At 45.7% G+C, this 18,777-nt stretch overlaps 1 long non-coding RNA gene across 1 annotated transcript; it reads left to right on the top strand.

Moving 5' to 3' along the window:
- Positions 1-582: 582 nt before the first annotated feature.
- LOC134357125 (uncharacterized) lies at positions 583-17,416 on the top strand. The gene is made up of 3 exons (XR_010020520.1): positions 583-718; positions 15,821-15,900; positions 16,879-17,416. It is a non-coding gene; the product is annotated as an uncharacterized LOC134357125 (long non-coding RNA).
- Positions 17,417-18,777: the final 1,361 nt, after the last annotated feature.

The following is an 18,777-nucleotide window of genomic DNA, read 5'->3' as shown; positions in this document are numbered from 1 at the left end:
AGACTGGCACTCTCCCAACTATCCCAAGCACAAGTTCAGCCAGAGTCCACGGAAATCATACCAAGGTGTAGAAACGATGTCGGACCCTGGCTCCCCGGCTTCGGGTTAGAACTGAAGAAGAAGTTTACCAAACCTTTCCACCATGGGGATCAGAGCCCAGAGTCTGCTTTACAGAAGTGTCAGCCTATACAGCTTCTGCTACTGACAGAATGTATTCGGTCATGAGTCAGGACTCCAAGCACCAGTCCCTGGTGACCATGTTTAGTCAGAGAACACACTAAGATTTCAGCTTTCCCTGCATCCCCCCCCCCACCCCCGCCATACTGCCTGTCCGCGGTTTCTCCATGTTAGGCCAGTTTCCTAATTCAGTCACAGATACAGTAATGGTGAAACTGCTTCAGCCAGGGTGACTAACTTTAATAGAAAACATTGTACTTACCCTCGCAGGACATGAGAAATGTACAAATGTTTACTTTCAATAACCTACTGCCAGGCGCCGATGACCAAGAGTTGCACTTCTGTTGCCTCGCTCTCATCTCTTTCAACACGCCGCGGTAGCGTAGCAGTTCGCGTGGCGCTGTTACAGCTCGGGCCTTTCCCGGGATCAAAGGTCAACTCTGGTGCTGCCAGTGAGGAGCTTGTACGTCCTCCCCACAAAGTGCGTGGGTCTCCTCCGGATGCTCCGGTTTCCTCCCACACTCCAAAGACGTAACGGCTGGTAGGTTAACTGATCATTGTAAATCATCCTGTGATTGGTCCGGGCTGCTGGGCGGTGTGGCTCGTTAGGTCGGAAGGGCCGGACCTGTTCTGCGAAGTAAATAAGATATCACAAAGCAGGCGGGAACGATCCTCTGAAGAGCAATGGCTGCCAGGTGGCAGTCAAACTGGGCACAGCATGATCCCATAGATACAGGAACACATTAAAATAGGAGCAGAAATGGAGGTGGTAGAGAGTTAACCAGGAAGTGTATGAAGTGATTTACCTTCAGTGGTTGAACTTGAAGGTAGACTACAGGGTTCATGGCAGGAGCTATAGCAGAGTGGAGGAACACAGGGACCTTGGGGTCCACGTCCATAAATCCCTCAAAGCTGTCGCACTGGTTGGTAGGGTTATTAAGAAGACATATGGTGTGTTGGCCTTCATTAGTCAGGGGATTGAATTCAAGAGCCACAAAGTAATGTTACGGGTCTACAAAACGCAAACACGAGGAAATCTGCAGATGCTGGAAATTCAGGCAACATGCATAAAAAAATGCTGGTGAACGCAGCGGGCCAGGCAGCATCCATAGGAAGCGGTTACAGTCGACGTTCCGGGCTGAGTCCCTTCGTCAGGACTAACTGAAAGAAGAGCTAGTAAGAGATTTGAAAGTGGGAGGGGGAGGGGGAGATCCGAAATGATAGGAGAAGACAGGAGGGGGAGGGATGGAGCCAAGAGCTGGACAGGTGATTGGCAAAAGGGATACGAGGCTGAAGAAGGTAGAGGACACTTTCAAATCTCTTACTATCTAAACCAGGTGAGGGTAGCTGGTGGGCCTCATATGCCTGTCCCGGCATGCGAAACCAGCTCTGGTGGTCTGGGGGGGATGAGATCTACAGTGAGATCCAATGGCCAGGAAGGTGGTATGTACTGCAACGCTCCATGGAGAGCCAAGGGCATGATAAAGCACAGATGTTACAGCCATCCACTGTAGCCAAGGAAAACCCCAGTTTGTGATTCTTGTTCGTACCACTGGACCTGGACTTCTGAGGTTGAGAGAGTGGAACTTCCCCAGTGCAACGGCTTTTCCACTTTAAGAACTCTCCTGCACAGGTTGTGTCATCGTCGGATAAAATAGACAATCGCCACTGGAAACCATGACCTCATACCCCACCCCCACACTAAACTCCACTTGCCAGTTTTTAGACTGCTGCACCAGCCCATTGCAGAATCACATGAGTCCTTATCACAACATGACCCTCAACCTATTTTTGTTTCATCAGCAAACCTGGAAACGTTACACACTGTTCCTTCCCCCACATCATTAATGTCAACAGAGAACAGGCCAACAACTATCCCACTAGTTACTTCTTTCCAAGGACCCATTTATTCCACCTCTCTGTTTTCTATGAGACTGTTGGACTTCAGACCGTTCTAACCCGACGTAATTCGGCCAAGAATTGGCAAATGGCTTTCAATTAGGATAAAAGCATTGTTGTGCTTTGGGAAGTCAGACCAGGGTAGGATTATATAGTCAGAGGTCGTGCCCAGGGGAGTGTTGTGAAACAGACAGACATATAGAGGACGGCTAAGTAATCCACTGAATGTAGTGAGGAAGGCATTTGGCACAATGGCAGGGTTTGAGGGTCGGCACAACATTGTGGGCCGAAGGGTCTGTATTGTGCTGTACTATTCTATGTTCTATGACCATCATCAGTCAGGCCAATGAGTATAGAACATAGAACAGAACTTCACATTACAGGCCCTTCGGTCCATGATATCATGTTGACCCTTTAACCTATTCCAAGGTCAATCTAACCCTTTCCACGTCGCCCTCCAATTCTCTATCATCCACATGCCTATCTAAGAGTTTCTTAAAACCCATAATGTATCTGCCTCTACCAACACCCCTGGCAGGGTGTTCCACGCACCCAGCATTATCTGTGTAAAAAACGTCCCCCCTATATTTCCTCCAATCACCTTAAAATTATGCCCCTTAAATTAGCCATTAAAAGGGAAGATTGAATAGTTTAGGACTTTATTCCTTAGAAGGTAGAAGACTGAGGGGAGATTTGATATAGGTATACAAAATTATGCGGGGTATAGATAGGGTAAATGCAAGCAGGTCTTTTTCATTGAAGTTGGGTGGGACTACAGCTAGAGGGTTAAGGGTGAAAGGTGAAAAGTTAAAGGGAACATGAGCGGAAATTTCTTCACTCAAAGGGTCGTAAGAGTGTGGAATGAGCTGCCAGCACAAGTGGTGCAAGCAAGTTTGATTTCAAAGTTTAGGAGAAATTTGCTTAGGTGTATGGATGGTAGGGGCATGGAGGGCTAAGGTTAAGGTGCAGGTCGATGGCAGTAGGCTGTTTAAATAGTTTCAACATGGACTAGATGGGCCAAAGGGCCTGTTTCTGTGCTGTACTTTTCTATGACTTTATGAGTCTTCTTCCATGTAGGAGTTAGAACATTGTGTTGCAGCTGTACAACGCGTTGGTGAGACCGTACTTGGAGTAGTGCGAAAGATTTGGTCATCTTGTTACTTGAAGGATGTGGTTAAACTGAAAAGAGTGCAGGGAAGATTTACAATGATGCTGACAGGTCTCGAGGGCCTGGGTTATCGGGAGAAGTTGGGCAGGCAAAGACTTTATTCCTTGGAATGACATAATGGAGACGTAGAAAATCCTGAGGGGTATAGAGAGGGTGAGAGCACATTGCCCTTTTCTTGGGGAACTGAAAACTAGAGGGCATGGTTTCAAGAGGAGAGAGGGGAACATTTGAAAAGGATCTGAGGAACAACATCTTCAGGCAGAGGGTGGTGAGTGTATGAAATGAGTGGCCAGAGGAAGCAGCTGACACAGACTCAGACTCATTGTTACTTATCATGTGTTCATCGAAACAGATACAGAACCATGTCATTTGCATTAACAATCAACACAACTAGGGTTGCCAACTGTCCCATATTAGCCCGGACATCCCGTATATTTGGCTAAATTGGTTTGTCCCATACGGGACCGCCCTTGTCCCGTATTTTCCCCACTAAGGTAGAGTGTTCCTATGAAACCGTTCGTAAGCCAAAATGGCGTAAAGCGCAGAAGCAATTACCATTAATTTATATGGGAAAAATTTTTGAGCGTTCCCAAACCCAAAAAAAACCTACCAGATCATACCAATAACACATAAAACCTAAAATAACACTAACATATAGTAAAAGCAGGAATGATATGATAAATACACAGCCTATATAAAGTAGAAATAATGTATGTTCCAGTGTATCAGAATCGGGAAGATTAAGCCAAAACTGATTTGTAGAAAAAAATTGGCACGTACATGCATGCGCACGTCACGTATGCGCACGTTGAAAACTGGAACAATGGAAGCCGCCCACCTTAAAAACTGGATGGGCTCAATAATGCCCAGCCTCTGCAAACTTTCCAGCTCCTCCTCGACTTTGCCTTTCATGGGCTTAAAACAATGTGGTGTAGCCTCAGGGTCGACATGGAGTTTCACTATCATGCCCTGCAGTGTTCCTAGCTCGTCCCTGAAAACATCACTGTACTGCTGCAGAATGTCCTCCATCGTGTGTGCATACTTAATTTCATGCCAGTTTAGCCGGATTTTGCAAAGCCAATTGCGACCCAAAAGACTGGGCACCCTGCCCTTAGCTATCACTAGCCTGGCTTCAGCCTTCTGACCCCTGACTGAGGTGTCCACATATAACACCCCTAAATGAGGTATGGGCTGCCCCGTATAGGTCCTAAGTTTGAGTTTTGACGGTCTAATGGGAGGCAGGTTGGACCCCCTTGTTCTCCTGTAGGTCTCCTCACTAATGACCAATGCAGTAGCCCCTGAATCAATCTCAAACTTAATGTCCTTTCCCCTGACAGTGACTGTGGCATAATATGGTTCAGGTGGTTCCTCATCTGTTTCCACTGCAAACATGTTGTAGGCACAACCTGCCTCTTCATCTGATTCTTCTAGATGGTGTGTGGCTGCCTGAGTCTGTAGAGCTTTCCCCTACCCAGGCTTAATCTTACCCTTTGAACTTCTGCACTTTTTAGCTAAATGTCCCTTTTTGCTACAAGCATGGCAGACAGTGTCTTTGAATTTGCAATCATTTGCATAGTGCATCCCTCCACACCGGAAACATTCCACCCGCTTTGCCTGTTTACCAGTCTCCCTCCTGACTTGGTGCACTGACGCTGACTGTGACCCCCCTATGTCCTTTCTGGATATCCTTGACATTATCAGCAGCCATCTCCATGCCCTAGGCAATCTCTAAGGCTTTCTTGAAAGTCAACGGTGAGGTTTCCCCTAACAGATGGTGTTGTATGTCGTCATTATTAATGCCGCATACTAATCTATCACGGAGCATGTCTTCCAACACCGCTCCGAAATCACAATGCTCCGACAACTGCCGAAGTTCGGCCACAAAATTGGCCACAGACTGACTTGGCTTCCTGAAACGGCTGTGAAACTTACACTATTGGACCATCACAGAAGGTTTCGGATTGTAGTGGTTCCCCACGAGCTTGACCAGTTCGTTATATGGAATGTCCCCCCGGTTTCCGTGGTGCGGCTAAATTCCTTATTAGCTTGTAAGTCTTCACCCCACACACACTCAGGAGAATAGAGCACTTCTTAGCCTCCTCAGTAATTCCATTAGCACAGAAAAAGTGTCCCAGCCTTTCCTCATTCTCCGGCCAGTCCTCGCTTCCTTCCAGAAATTCACCGATAGTTCCAAATGTAGCCACCTGAAACGCGAAGCTCCCGTTCAAAAAATGGGCCGATACGTTCACAAAACCAGTTCACCTCATCGCCAAAAATATGTGGTAACTTCTACTTTGAAAAAGTCACACCTGACAACTTCATGCCCAAGAAACAACTTTATCTCGAACTTCAAAACCGTTATGTATATACAGAGGCTTTTCACAACCTGTACAGCATGGCAGGCACACTATATACAAAAGCCCACCGGAAGTAAAAAGAACGGAAATAAACCCCCCATTATCCTAGTTAGTATTAACTTAGTAATAATGCTCATGTTACAACATGTGTCCTGTATTTGACTGCTACTTTTGACCCTTAATTGGGAGTGAGAAAGTTGGCAACCCTAAACACAACCTAATAGCCCGCACATTCCTGCATCAACAAAGCATGCCCACAATGTTTGGCAAAACAACAGAGAAGACAACACAACAGAGCAACAACAAAAAAAAATTGTCCATCCCTCCCACCCACGCATGCGAAAATACTAGGACAGGCTACCTCCAGGCTCCAGAGGACTCACAGATTCACATACACTGGGCTTCGAGCTCTCAGTGGACTCACAGTAGACCTAGAACTCCAGTCTTTGGCCATGACTTCCAGAATTATGGTTGGCCTTCAGGCTTCAATCTTCAGTGTCGATTCCAGGCTTCATCGACAACAACAATTGGACAAATGAAGACTACAACACTAGGCCTTGAACACCGGACTCTCTGATGACCAAACCCTGAACACTAGGCCTCAAATACCGGACCCTTTGACAGACATCCCACCCTGAAAAAACTCATTTCAGGGAGGGAGCATCATCAATTTGCGGGAGACTCCCGGAACTTCCAAGAGAGGTGGGATGTTTGCAATAGAGTAGCTCCTTAGCAGCTAGCCAGCTAGTTTAAATAACGTTAGCTATGCTAATGAACAAATGACACCTGTTAAACTCACCTCAACACGCCTTTTACAGTCTTAACCCACCATGGGCAATAGAAAAGTCACTGTTGCAAACAGTGCAGCGAGCAACACTGTCATTATTTTTGACCCCTATTAGGCAGAGGTACACTTTAGTGTAGTCTGGGGAGATGTACGTTTTATATTTTCTTTTTTTGGAACAGTCTGCTATAGCGCGCTCTCGCTCGTGTACGCTCTCTCTCTCTCTCTCTCTCGTGGTTGCTCTCGTGCTCGCTCTCTCGCTTGCTTTCTCTCTTGCTCTCTCGCTTGCGTGCTCTTGCTTTCTCTCGCTCGCTCGCTCTCAAAAAAATTGATTTCCGTGATATTGTATATAATTTGCGGGCATCAGGGAGCCGCTATTAATATGCGGGAGACTCCTGGAACTTCCGGGAGAGGTGGGATATCTGCTTTGATGAGCGGGAACCTTAATACAAGGCCTCAAACACCAGACTCTCTGATGACTTGGAACCTGCACACTAGGCCTCTAATACCGGACTCACTAATGATAAGGAACCCTGAACACTAGGCCTCAAATTCCAGATGCAGGTCCAATAACAGCATTTAAAAGACATTTGGATAAGGACGTGAATAGGAAGACTTCAGAGGGATCTGGGACAAATATGGGCAAAAGGTTCTAGCTATGCTAGCACCATTGTCAGCATGGATGAGTTGGCCTTAAGACCATAAGGCATAGGAGCGGAATGAGGCCATTCATTCCATCAAGTCTGCTGCACCATTCCATCATGGCTGAATTATTATGCCTCTCAACCCCGTTCTCCTGTCTTTCCTCTATAACCTTCGACACCCTTATAAATCAAGAGCCTATCAATCTCTGTTTTAAATATACTTAATGACTTGGCCTCCAAGGTCATCTGTGACAATGAATTGCACAGATTCACCACCCTCTGAATAGAGAAACTCCTCCTAATCTCTGTTCTAAATGGACGTCCTTGTATTCTGAGGTTGTGCCATCTGATCCTAAACTCCCCCACTGTAGGAAACATCCTCTCTCTATCCACTCTATCTAGCCCTTTCAATTTCAACACGATTCAATGAACTCCCCCTCACCCTCATTCTTGTAAACTCCAGCGAGTACAGGCCCAGAGCATCAAATGCTCCTGGCATGATAACCCTTTCATTCCCCAGAATAATTCTCGTGAACCTCCTCTGGACTCTCTCCAATGCCAGCACATCCTTTCTTAGATAGGGGCAAAAAACTGCTCACAATACGCCAAGTGTGGTCTGAACAATGCCTTGTAAACAGGCTGAAGTAGTCTATGACTCTATAATATTCTTCCTCTGGCTTTTGATTGAGCTTTTAATAACACAATGATAGTAACCACGTGGTCTGCTTTGGTGAGGCTGGTCAAAGGATAGAGAAGGATTGTCTAAGTGAGTGTCCCTGTTCTGTTTACACCACAGGACACAAGATTATTAAGGGATTGGACACGCTGGAGGCAGGAAACATGTTCCCACTGATGGGTGAGTCCCAGAACCAGAGGCCACAGTTTAAGAATTAGGGGTAGGCCATTTAGAACGGAGTTGAGGAAATACTTTTTCACCCAGAGAGTGGTGGATATGTGGAATGCTCTGCCCCAGAAGGCTGTGGAGGCCAAGTCTCTGGATGCTTTCAAGAAAGAGATGGATAGAGCTCTTAAAGATGGCGGAATCAAAGGTTATGGGGATAAGGCAGGAACTGGATACTGATTGTGGATGATCAGCCATGATCACAGTGTATGGTGGTGCTGGCTCGAAGGGCCGAATGACCTACTCCTGCACCTACTGTCTATTGTCTATTGACATTTCACACACCCATCTGAGAGACCAGGCATTGGCTTAACATCTATACAACGGCACCTCTCCAACAATGCAGCACTCCCACAATATTTCACTTGGATCGACTGGCTTGATACTTGTGCTTAGTCTTTAGGGTTGGGTTAGAAGCCACAGCCTTTCTACACAAGGCAGTAGTTTTTACAACAAAGAACACTGCATACCTTCAGAATCAGAAACAGGTTTATGATCACTGACATACATCATGAAATTTATTGCTTTGCGGCAGCAGTATCGAGCAATACATAAAATATCTTATAAATTAAAATAAGAAAAATAAGTAGATAAATGGTGCAAAATGAGACCAAAATAGTGAGGTTCTGCTCTGGGTCAGTGGACTGGACGATCCTCAGGAATTCACATTTGAATCTGAATGAGTACGCCACAGTTGTCTCCGACTTCATAAAGACGTGTGCGGATGAGTGTGTGGACGAGAATATACTGGACGTACCCAAACCAAAAGCCATTAATGAACCAAGAAATTCATAGTCTACTGAGGGCTATATCTGTGGAATTCAGTTCCGATGATCCAGAACTATATAAGAGGACCAGGTCTGACCTAAGGAAGGCTATGTTAAGAGTGAGAAAACAACTCTGATTGAGCTTAGAGATGGGACCAGATGTACACCAGACCTGGCAGGGTCTATAGGCCAATACTTCTTACATCATGATGCTTCACCCCCCAGATGGGCTCAATGCCTTTTATGCATGCTTGGAGAAGAAAACTACCACCTGTGCGAATCTCTGCAGCACCTGCTGACTCTGTGATCTCCATCTCGGATGCTGACGCTAGTGCATCTTTCAAGATGGTGGACCCCTGCAAGGTGTCAGGCCCTGATGGTGCAGCTGGTAGCTCCAAGCAACTGGCTGGAGTTTTCAAGGACATGGTCAATCTCTCACTGCTGCAGTCGGTGGTTCCCACCTGCTTCAAAAGGGCGACAATTGTACTATTGCCCAGGAAGAACAGTGCAAGTGTCTCAGCAATTATTGTGCAGTGACACTCACCTCAGCTGTGATGAGGTGCTTTGAGAGGTTGGTCATGGCCAGAATCAACTCCTGCCCTAGCAAGGATCTGGACCTGCTGCAGTTTGTCTATGGTCACAATAGGTCTAGAGCGGGTGCAATTTCCTGGCCTTGGTTCACCTGGCTCTATGTTAGGCTGCTGTTTATTGATTACAGCTCAGCATTCAACACCATCATACCTCAGTTATAATCGACAAGTTCAAAAATCTGGACCTCTGTACCTCCCCCTGCAACAGGATTTTTAACTTCCTTATCAGGAGACCACAGTCAGTGCAACTTGGAAATTACATTTCCTTGCTGACAATCAACAATGGCAAAACTCAAGAACAGATGCTTAGCCCACTTCTCGACCCTCTCTACACTCACGAACATGAGGCACAGCTCAAACGCCACCTATAAGTTTGCCGATGATACGGCTACTGTTGGCGGAATATCAGATGGTGGCGAGGAGGTGTACGGGAGTGAGATAGATCAGCTGGTTGCGTGCTGTTGCAACAAACAAAACCTTGCACTCAACGTCAGTAAGACTTTAGGAAGGGAAGTCATGGTAACACATATCAGTTGTCATTAAGGGATCAGCGGTGGGAAGGGTGAGCAATTTCAAGATCCCGGGTGTCGACATCTCTGAAGATCTATCCTGGGCCCAACATATTGATGCAATCACAAAGAAAGCATGACAGCCTCAGGAGTTTGATGTGATGCCCTAGATAATATTTCTACTGATACGCTGTGAGGTATTTTAATTTTAGCAGTTTTCTGTAAAAGCCTTCATGCAGACTGTGATTTTCACACATGAGTAAAGTGATCCACTCCAGAGATGAGCTCCAATGTTTATGTGCACATTGGACTGGTTTAACTGTAAGGGGCTCTTTTCTTTTTTTCTTTTTTTCTGTATCTGTAAATTTGGTAAATATGTTTCTTTATAATTTCATGCCACTGTACAATCTGTTAATTTTCTGGAGGACGCTAGCTTTGCATGGAGCAGTATTTACACAGCATTCGCTACAATCAATGTCTTCTCATTGGAACATCCCGACGTTCCAGTTTGGTTGAACCCCAAATCATACAGACCCTGGACGTGTGTTGCTTATGAAAGAGGGCCTTCTCACTGCTGACTCACGTGGCTGTTAGCGGAGTTAGCTAACGAGTCAAGTTTGTATATGGGCCCCGGTGCTGCAATTTTAGTGCTTTTATTGTGCATTCAAATGTACTGGTTCCGCAAAACAATATATCTTGCAACATATGCCGGATTCTGAGGTAGTGCTCATGGGTTCATTGTCTGTTCAGAAAACTGCTGGTGGAGGTGAAGATGCTGTTCCTAAAATTTTGAGTATGTGTCTTCAGGCTCCTGTACTTCCTCCCCGATGGTGGTAGTGAGAAGAGGGCACGTCCTGTGTGGTGCTGGGCATTATGTATCGCATCTTAGTCTGTTGCCAATTACAAAAATATTGAAGCTCACAGCCACATCTCTGGCCAATAGCAAGCAGTATTGAAATTTACTAAGAAGCGGAGGGGAGTGGACTTAAATGTTTTCAGGGAGAGTCAGGCATGGTCTGAATAAAATGTACAGTCCCTCTCCTACACTGTCACTCTCACACTTTGCTCATATGTCTGGGAAATGTTCCACTCACCACTCAAAATGTTCAAAAGATCAAAGTACACAAATGTCAATCCTGAGATTCATTTTCTTGTGGGCATACTCAATAAATCCAAGAACCATAATAGAATCAATGAAAGATATTAAGAGCGCCAAAGATTATGGGGAGGAGGCAGCAGAATCGGGTTGATGGGAAAATAAATCAGTCACGATCGAATGGCAGAACGGACTAGATGGGACGAGTGGCCGAATATTGCTCCTATGTCTCATAGTCTCATTGTCATGAACCCTGTGGGCCTCTACGGTGAGCTGTAGACTGTTGGGCTACTAGTTTTCTCAAGCAGTTATATTTACTAGGTGTCACCTTATCTCGTTCGTTAAGCCCTTGCACTTTCTGTTTAACCTTCTCACGTTAATTGTGATTGGCACGGGTTCTCTGCATTCTATGATTATTTAATATGGACTCCTGTTTAGCACTCATCATGGGGTCCTTGGGTGGAGAAAGACTCCTGCTCCCTTGCTGCAAACCTTCTACGTTCTATGTTCTATTTCTCTCGCGTGCATGCTCTGTTGGTATTCCTATATATATTCCAGTGGCCACAGGATCTCCCAGTGGCCACACATTTTAATTCCACATCCCATTCCCATTCTGACATGTCTATCCACGGCCTCCTCTACTGTCAAGATGAAGCCACACTCAGGTTGCAGGAACAACACCTTATATTCCGTCTGGGTAGCCTCCAACCTGATGGCATGAACATTGACCTCTAACTTCCATTAATGCCCCTCCTCCCCTTCATACTCCATCCCTTATTTATTTATTTTTATTTTTTTTTCTCTTCCTTTTTTCCATCTCTTTTTTCTCCCTCTGTCCCTCTCACTATAACTCCTTGCCCACCCTCTGGGCTCCCCTCCCCCTTTCTTTCTCCCTAGGCCTCCCATCCCATGATCCTTTCCCTTCTCCAGCCTCGTATCCCTTTTGCCAATCACCTGTCCAGCTCTTGGCTCCATCCCTCCCCCTCTTGTCTTCTCCTATCATTTCCGATCTCCCCCTCCCCCTCCCACTTTCAAATCTCTTACTATCTCTTCTTTCAGTTAGTTCTGACGAAGGGTCTCGGCCCAAAATGTCGACTGTACCTCTTCCTAGAGATGCTGCCCGGCCTGCTGCCTTCACCAGCATATTTTGAGTGTGTTGCTATAATCCCTTGTTGCCGTCTCTACATGGGAGTCTGCCAATCCTCTGTCCTGGGTTCAGTCGTTGCCAGTGTTCACTGTTGCACTTGTAGTCTTATGGTTCCACTGGCAGCTTGTTCCTCATTTGCACCAACATCTGAGTGAAGAAGTTAGTTTCTCCTCCAATCCCCCTTGAATATTTCACTTTTCACTCTTGTCCTGTGACCTCCAGTCAGATGACTGTCAAAAGAGACCTTGGCAAAACTCAGGGAAAGGCAATGTGGTTTTCCCGCTATCCAGTGTTTAGCCCTTCCTCAGCACTACTAAAGTGAGTTAGCTGGTCTTACCACATTGATCTTTCTGGGAACTTGGAGATGCACAAATTTCTCAGTAATATTTCCTTCTTGACAACAGTGACAATATTTTAAAAACTACTTCATTAAGCTGTAGTTAGCCATAGGATGTCCGGAGGTTGTAAAAGGTGACACTGAAAAATGCAATCCTTCCTCTCTTGCACAATTGCAATTTGGCATGATATGCCTAGAAGTGTCTTGAGAATTTGTCAAGTTTCTAAGAATATTGCAAGTTTGTTCTTTATGCAAAACACACAACATGCCAGAGGAACTCAGCAAGGCAGGCACCATGCCCAAGAATGGAAAAGACTTCAATAAGTGCTGGATATAGCCTCGTCCACTGTATCATATAACCATATAACAATTACAGCACGGAGATCATTGAGCCCACCTACAAGGAGCACTGCCACAAGGAAACAGCATCCATCATCAAAGACCCCCACCATCAAGTCCATCGTTTCTTCTCAAAGCCAACATTAGGCAGGAGGTACGGAAGCTTTAGGTCCCACACCACCAGGTTCAGGGACAGTCAGGCTCCTGAACCGGCGTAGGTAACTTCACTCACCTCAACTATGGACTGATTCCACAACCTATGGACTCACTTTCACGAGCTCCACACTCATGTTCTCAATATTATTTATTTATCTACAGTACTGTGCAAAAGTCTTAGGCTCATGTATTTAGCAAGGGTGCCTAAGACTTTTGCAAAGTGGTGGGGGGTGTGGGGGTATGGAGGTAAAGATTTCTTTTGTATTTGCACAATTGTCTTTTGCACATTGGTTGTTTGTCAGTCTTTGTTAGTGTGTAAATTAATTCTATTGTATTTCTTTGTTCTACTGTGAATGCCTGCAAGAAAATAATCTCATGGTAGTATCTGCTGATGTATGCATACTTTGAAATAAGTTAACTCTGAACTTTGATTTATGGAGGGGAGTGAATAGTCACCATCTCAGTCTGAAATATCAACTGTTTATTCTTCTCCTTGATGCTGCCTGACTTGCTGGGTTCCTCCAGCATTTTATGTGTGTTGCTCAAGATATCCGGCATCTGAAGAATATCTTACATCTACGAATTTGTCCTTTATACTTTGTTGGAAGGAATTGACTACAGCTGCTGTAACCATCTCCAAAGTCCAGCTAGAGAAGGAGGCCTTAAATTCTGGTTTTACTAAAAGTGAGGTGTTTGGTCACATGGACACATATCAGTTTTACTCAGGATGTGATGCGATTGAACAGGAAACCTATGATATTTCTGCATCTACCACAAATTCAAAAGTTTCTGGTTTAGTTAGTGGTTTCCATGGTGATCACTGCAGTCAACAGGAAATAATGGTTTCCTTCCTGTGACCTGAACACACATCTGGGGAAATGTCAGGGGTATCAGAACCTTATTCACTTCCTGCCTCTGTACTACCAGCCTCAGGGGACAGTTCCCATTCAGATCATTCCTGAGATCACTGCTTTGGGTACAGGGACTCTGAAGTATGGAGGAGGTAATCACATCCCAGTACGTACCTCTCCTCACAGGGACAACCCTCTTTTCAGCAACTTTGTCTCCAACTTCCCACCTTCCCTTAAATTCACTCCGTCCATTACTGACACCTCTCTCTCCTGTCTCCATCTCTGGAGGCAAGCTGTCCATCTCGGGAGGCATCTTTTATAAGCCTACTGATTCCCACGGCTATCTTGACTATACCTCTTCCTACCCTTTCTCCTGTAAAAATGCTGTTTCCTTTTCTCAGTTGTTTTGTCTCTGCCATATCTGTTCCTAGGATGTGGCTTTCCTCTCCTTCAAAGAATGGGGTTCCTTCCCTCCTCCGTTATTGTTGCGCTCACCCGCATCTCCTCCATTTCCTTGTCATCCGTGCTCACCCCATCTTCCCACTGCCTTAACAAGGATAGAGTTCCTCCAACTTCTGCCAGCTTCAATGGGATCCTACCACCAAATGTGTCTTTACCTCGCCACGTCCTGTTTTCCGCAGGACTTGCTCCCTCTTTGATTTTCTTGTCCATTCGTCCCTCCCCATACTCTCCCTCCTGGCACGTATTCCTGCAAGTGACAGAAAGGTCATCTCCTCCCTCACCTCCATGTAAGACCCCAAACAGTCCTTCCAGGTGAGGCATCATTTCACCAGCAAACCTGTTGGGGTAGTCTATTGTAACCCGTGTTCCCGATGTGGCCTCCTCTACAATGGCGAGACCCGACTTAAACTGGGGGACAGCTTCGTTGAGCACCTCCGCTCCATCTACACAAAGCGGAATTTCCCAGTGGCCAGCCATTTTAATTCCAAGCCCCATTCCTGTTCCAGGCACATCGGTGCACGGCCTCCTCTTCTGCCTCAGTGAGGCCACTCTCAGGCTGGAGGAGCAACACTTCATATTCTGTGCAACCTGACGGCATGAACATCGATTTCTCCCTCCTGTGATTTTACCCCTCTCTCTTCCGTCTGGTTCTATTCCCCACTCTGGCCTCTTAACCTCTTCAAAGTCTTCAGAGATGTACTTGTGGCAGCACTCAACGAGATTTTCAAAATCCCTCTCAGTGCTGATCTGTCACTGCCTTTGATCGAGTCAGATGCAGAGAGGGAAATACAACTATAAGCCAAATAAGACATGGGAGCAGAATTAGGCCATTCGGCCCATTGAGTCTGCTCTGCCATCCCATCATGGCTAATCTATTTTCCTTCTCAACTCCATTCTCTTGTCTTCTCCCCATAACCTTTGACGCCCAGACTAATCAAGAATTTATCAACCTCTGCTTTAAATGTACCCACTCACTTGGCCTCCACATCCACCTGCGGCAATAAATTCCACAGATTCACCTCCCTGTGGCAAAAGGAATTCCTCCTCGTCTCTGTTCTAAAGGGACATCCTGTTCTGAGGCCGTGTCTCCTGATCCCAGATCAGATGGAAAAAAAGATTTCAGAGCATGAGGAGATTGAGAAAACAAATACAGAAGGAAAGAACAAGTCAGGCACCTTCTATATAGACTCTTCTCGGCCCAAAATGTCAACTGTTTATTCCCCTCCATTGATGGCGCCTGACCTGCTGAGTTCCTGCAGCATCTTGAATGTGTTGCTCTGGATTTCCAGCATCTCGTGTTTAACAGTAAGTAGAAAGTGTTTACAACATATGGGAATCAGATTTAATAGATTAAAACATTGCTATTCTGGTGTTGCTGTTATTGGTGTTAATTGGCTTTGGTCTAAGCTCTATCAAGTCAGTAAAGGACATTCACGTCTTAATCATTGGACTCTCTGAACTAAGTTTATCAGCTAATTAATGAGCTAACTCAGCAAGTTATTAAGTGGCAGGTGGAAAGTCAGGTGCTTAAATAAAAAGCAAAGATTCAATCACAGAGCAGGTTTTGGAGATTTGTCCCCAGTGGAAACCGTAGGTCAATTTGCACATTGACAATGTTGTTCATTATTTCCCACAGTTTCAAGTTGATGGGGTGATTAAGAAGGCATATGGTGTGTCGACCTTCATTAGTCGGGGAAATAAGATCAATGCAATGAGGTAATACTGCTGTTCCATAAAACTCTAGTTAGACTACACTTGGAATTTTGTGTTCAGTTCTGGTCACCTCGTTATAGGAAAAATGTTGAACAATACACACAGAAAGCTGGAGAAATTCAGCATGTCAGGCAGTATCTACGGAAAAGAGCAACCAGTCGATGTTTTGGGCAAGACCATTCTTCAGGACTGAGAGGAAGGGGGAAGATGCCCAAATAACAAGGTGGGGAGAGGGGAAAGAGGTTAGCTGGAAGGTGATAGGTGAAGCTAGGCAGGTGGGAAAGGTCAAGGGCTGGAGAAGAAAGAATTTGACAGGAGAGGAGAGTGGACAATGGGAGAAGGAGCAGGAAGAGAGGATCCAGGGAAAGTCATGGGCAGGTGAGAAGAAGTGGGTCAGCGTGGGGAATAGAGGTGGAGGGGGGGGGGGCGGAATTGTTCACCAGAGAGAGAAATCAATATTATGCCATCAGGTTGGAGGGTATATACCCTAGAGGAGATTTACCAGAATGCTGCCTGGATTCGAGAGCATGCCTTGTGAGGATAGGGCACTTCTCTCTGGTGTGAAGGAGGATGAGAGGTGACTAGATAGAGGAGTACAAGAGGATAAGAGGCACAGATAGAGTGGACAGCCAGAGACATCTTCACAGGGCAGAAATGGCTAATATATGGGGAGTACAATTTTAAATTGATTGGAGGAGCGTGTGGGGGTAGGTATGGGGTCAGGGGTAGTTTATTTCCACAGAGAGTGGTGGGCACAAGGAATGTCATGCCAGGGATGCTGACAGAGGCAGATACACTAGGGATATTTAAGAGACTTAGAGAGGCACGTAGGTGAAAGAAAAGTGGAGGGTTTTGGAGGGATGGGGGGGGGGGTAAGTGTTGGATTGACCTTAGAATAAGTTAAAAGGTCAGCACAACACTGTGGGCCAAAGGGCCTACACTATGCTGTACTGTTCTGTGTTCTATGTTCTTTAAATCCAGGCCATGCTTTCTTCTCGTCTACCATTGGGCAGGAGGTACAGAAGCCTGAAGTCCCACTCCACAAGAACAGCTGCATTCCTACAATCACCAGGTCCCTGAATCAACCTGCACAACCCTAATCTCTACGGTTTAAGTAACTCTGTGATCCACACGTACATCCACATACTCATAAGGACTTTCTACATGGACACAATTGAGAGCATCCTCGCTGCCTGGTATGGGAACTGTACTTCCCTCAATCGCAGGACTCTGCAGAGAGTGGTGCGGACAGCCCAGCGCATCTGTAGATGTGAACTTCCCAGAGACAGGTGCATAAAAAGGGCCCGAAGGACCACTGGGGACCCGAGTCACCCCAACCACAAACTGTTCCATCTGCTACCATCCGGGAAACAATACCGCAGCAGAAAAGCCAGGACCAACAGTCTCCGGGACAGCTTCTTCCACCAGGCCATCAGACTGATTAATTCACACTGACACAACTGTATTTCTAAGCTATATTGACTGTCCTGTTGTACATACGATTTATTACAAATTACTATAAATTGAACATTCAGGTGAAAATGTAATGTAAGGATTTTTACTCCTCGTGTGTGAAGGATATAAGAAATAAAGTCAATTCAATTCAGTTCCCTAATGCAATGAAAACTTGCAGCAGAATCACAGGCAGCACATTGAATAAGCAGCATTTGCAAGAAAAACATACAATAAAATAAATTATACACAATTTTCACACAAACAAATACAATCAGAACCTTTTAGTGCAAAGCGGTCATCGTGTTGCCAAACTGTAGTAGCTAGGGTTGTGCTAATTTGTTCAGGAAGCGAATGGTTTAAGGGAAGCAGATGTTCTTGAACCTACTGGAATGGGACTTCAGGCCTTTGTACTTCTCGTCCAACAATAGCTGTGAGAAGATGACATGGCCCAGATGGCAGATGTTGAGTTTCTTAAGGCATCGTCTCCTGTAGACCCCACTGACGGTGGGGAAGGATGTGCTTGTGACGTTTTGGGCTGAGTTCACTACTCTCTTGCAGATAAGTGCAAATTATTTCCTGGATGACTTATACAGCCCAAAGGTTACTCGATTTTACCAAACAATATCTATATCAGTCAAACGTCGTGTAGTTGCAGACACTGCCCAAGGGAAATGCATTGTGCTGTAGGAGTCTGCCACAGTCAGGTATGCAAAGCGTTCCCAGAATGCGAACACTGCACAAAGCAATCTATTCTTCAGTCTTTTGAACCGTTTGATTACTTTGGCTGTGTACATAAATCCTGATTATATGGTTTCCCTACTTCTCAGAATCAGAATCAGGTTCATTATCACTAACATATGTCGTGAACTTTGTTGCTTTGTGGCGGCAGTGCAGTGCAATACATAAAATATATTGCTTGTTTGTTTATTTATTTATTTGGAGATGCAGTGCGAAGCACGCCCTCTGGCCCAGCAAACTGTGCCATCCAGCAGCCCGCCTAGTTAACACGAGCCTAACCTCAGGACAATTTTTACAATGACTAATTAACCTACTAACTGGTATGTCTCTGGACTGTGGGAGGAAACCAGAGCACCTGGAGGAAACCCACATGGTCATAGGGAGAAGGTGCAAATTTCTTGCAGATGGCACCGGAATTGAACTCAATTCAAATGCCCAGAGCTGTAATGGCGTCTCGCAAACCACTACCCTGCGGTGGCGCCCCCCCGCCGTAAATCATCATAGTAAATAGATATTAAAAAAATACGTCGTGCGAAAAGCGAGCAGAGATATTGAGGTGGTGTTCATGGGTTCATGGGCAGTTCAGAAACCTGGTGGAAGAGGGGAAGAAGCCAGCTTAGCAGGAGCAGAGGCCTGTAAGGGCAGGTGAGAGACTGGGTACCCCGTAGTAAGTGACTCACCTCCTGC

The sequence above is a fragment of the Mobula hypostoma genome, chromosome 15 (genome assembly GCF_963921235.1).
Source record: "Mobula hypostoma chromosome 15, sMobHyp1.1, whole genome shotgun sequence".
NCBI classification, from domain to species: Eukaryota; Metazoa; Chordata; class Chondrichthyes; order Myliobatiformes; family Myliobatidae; genus Mobula; species Mobula hypostoma.
This window is presented reverse-complemented; position numbering and strand designations above follow the sequence as displayed.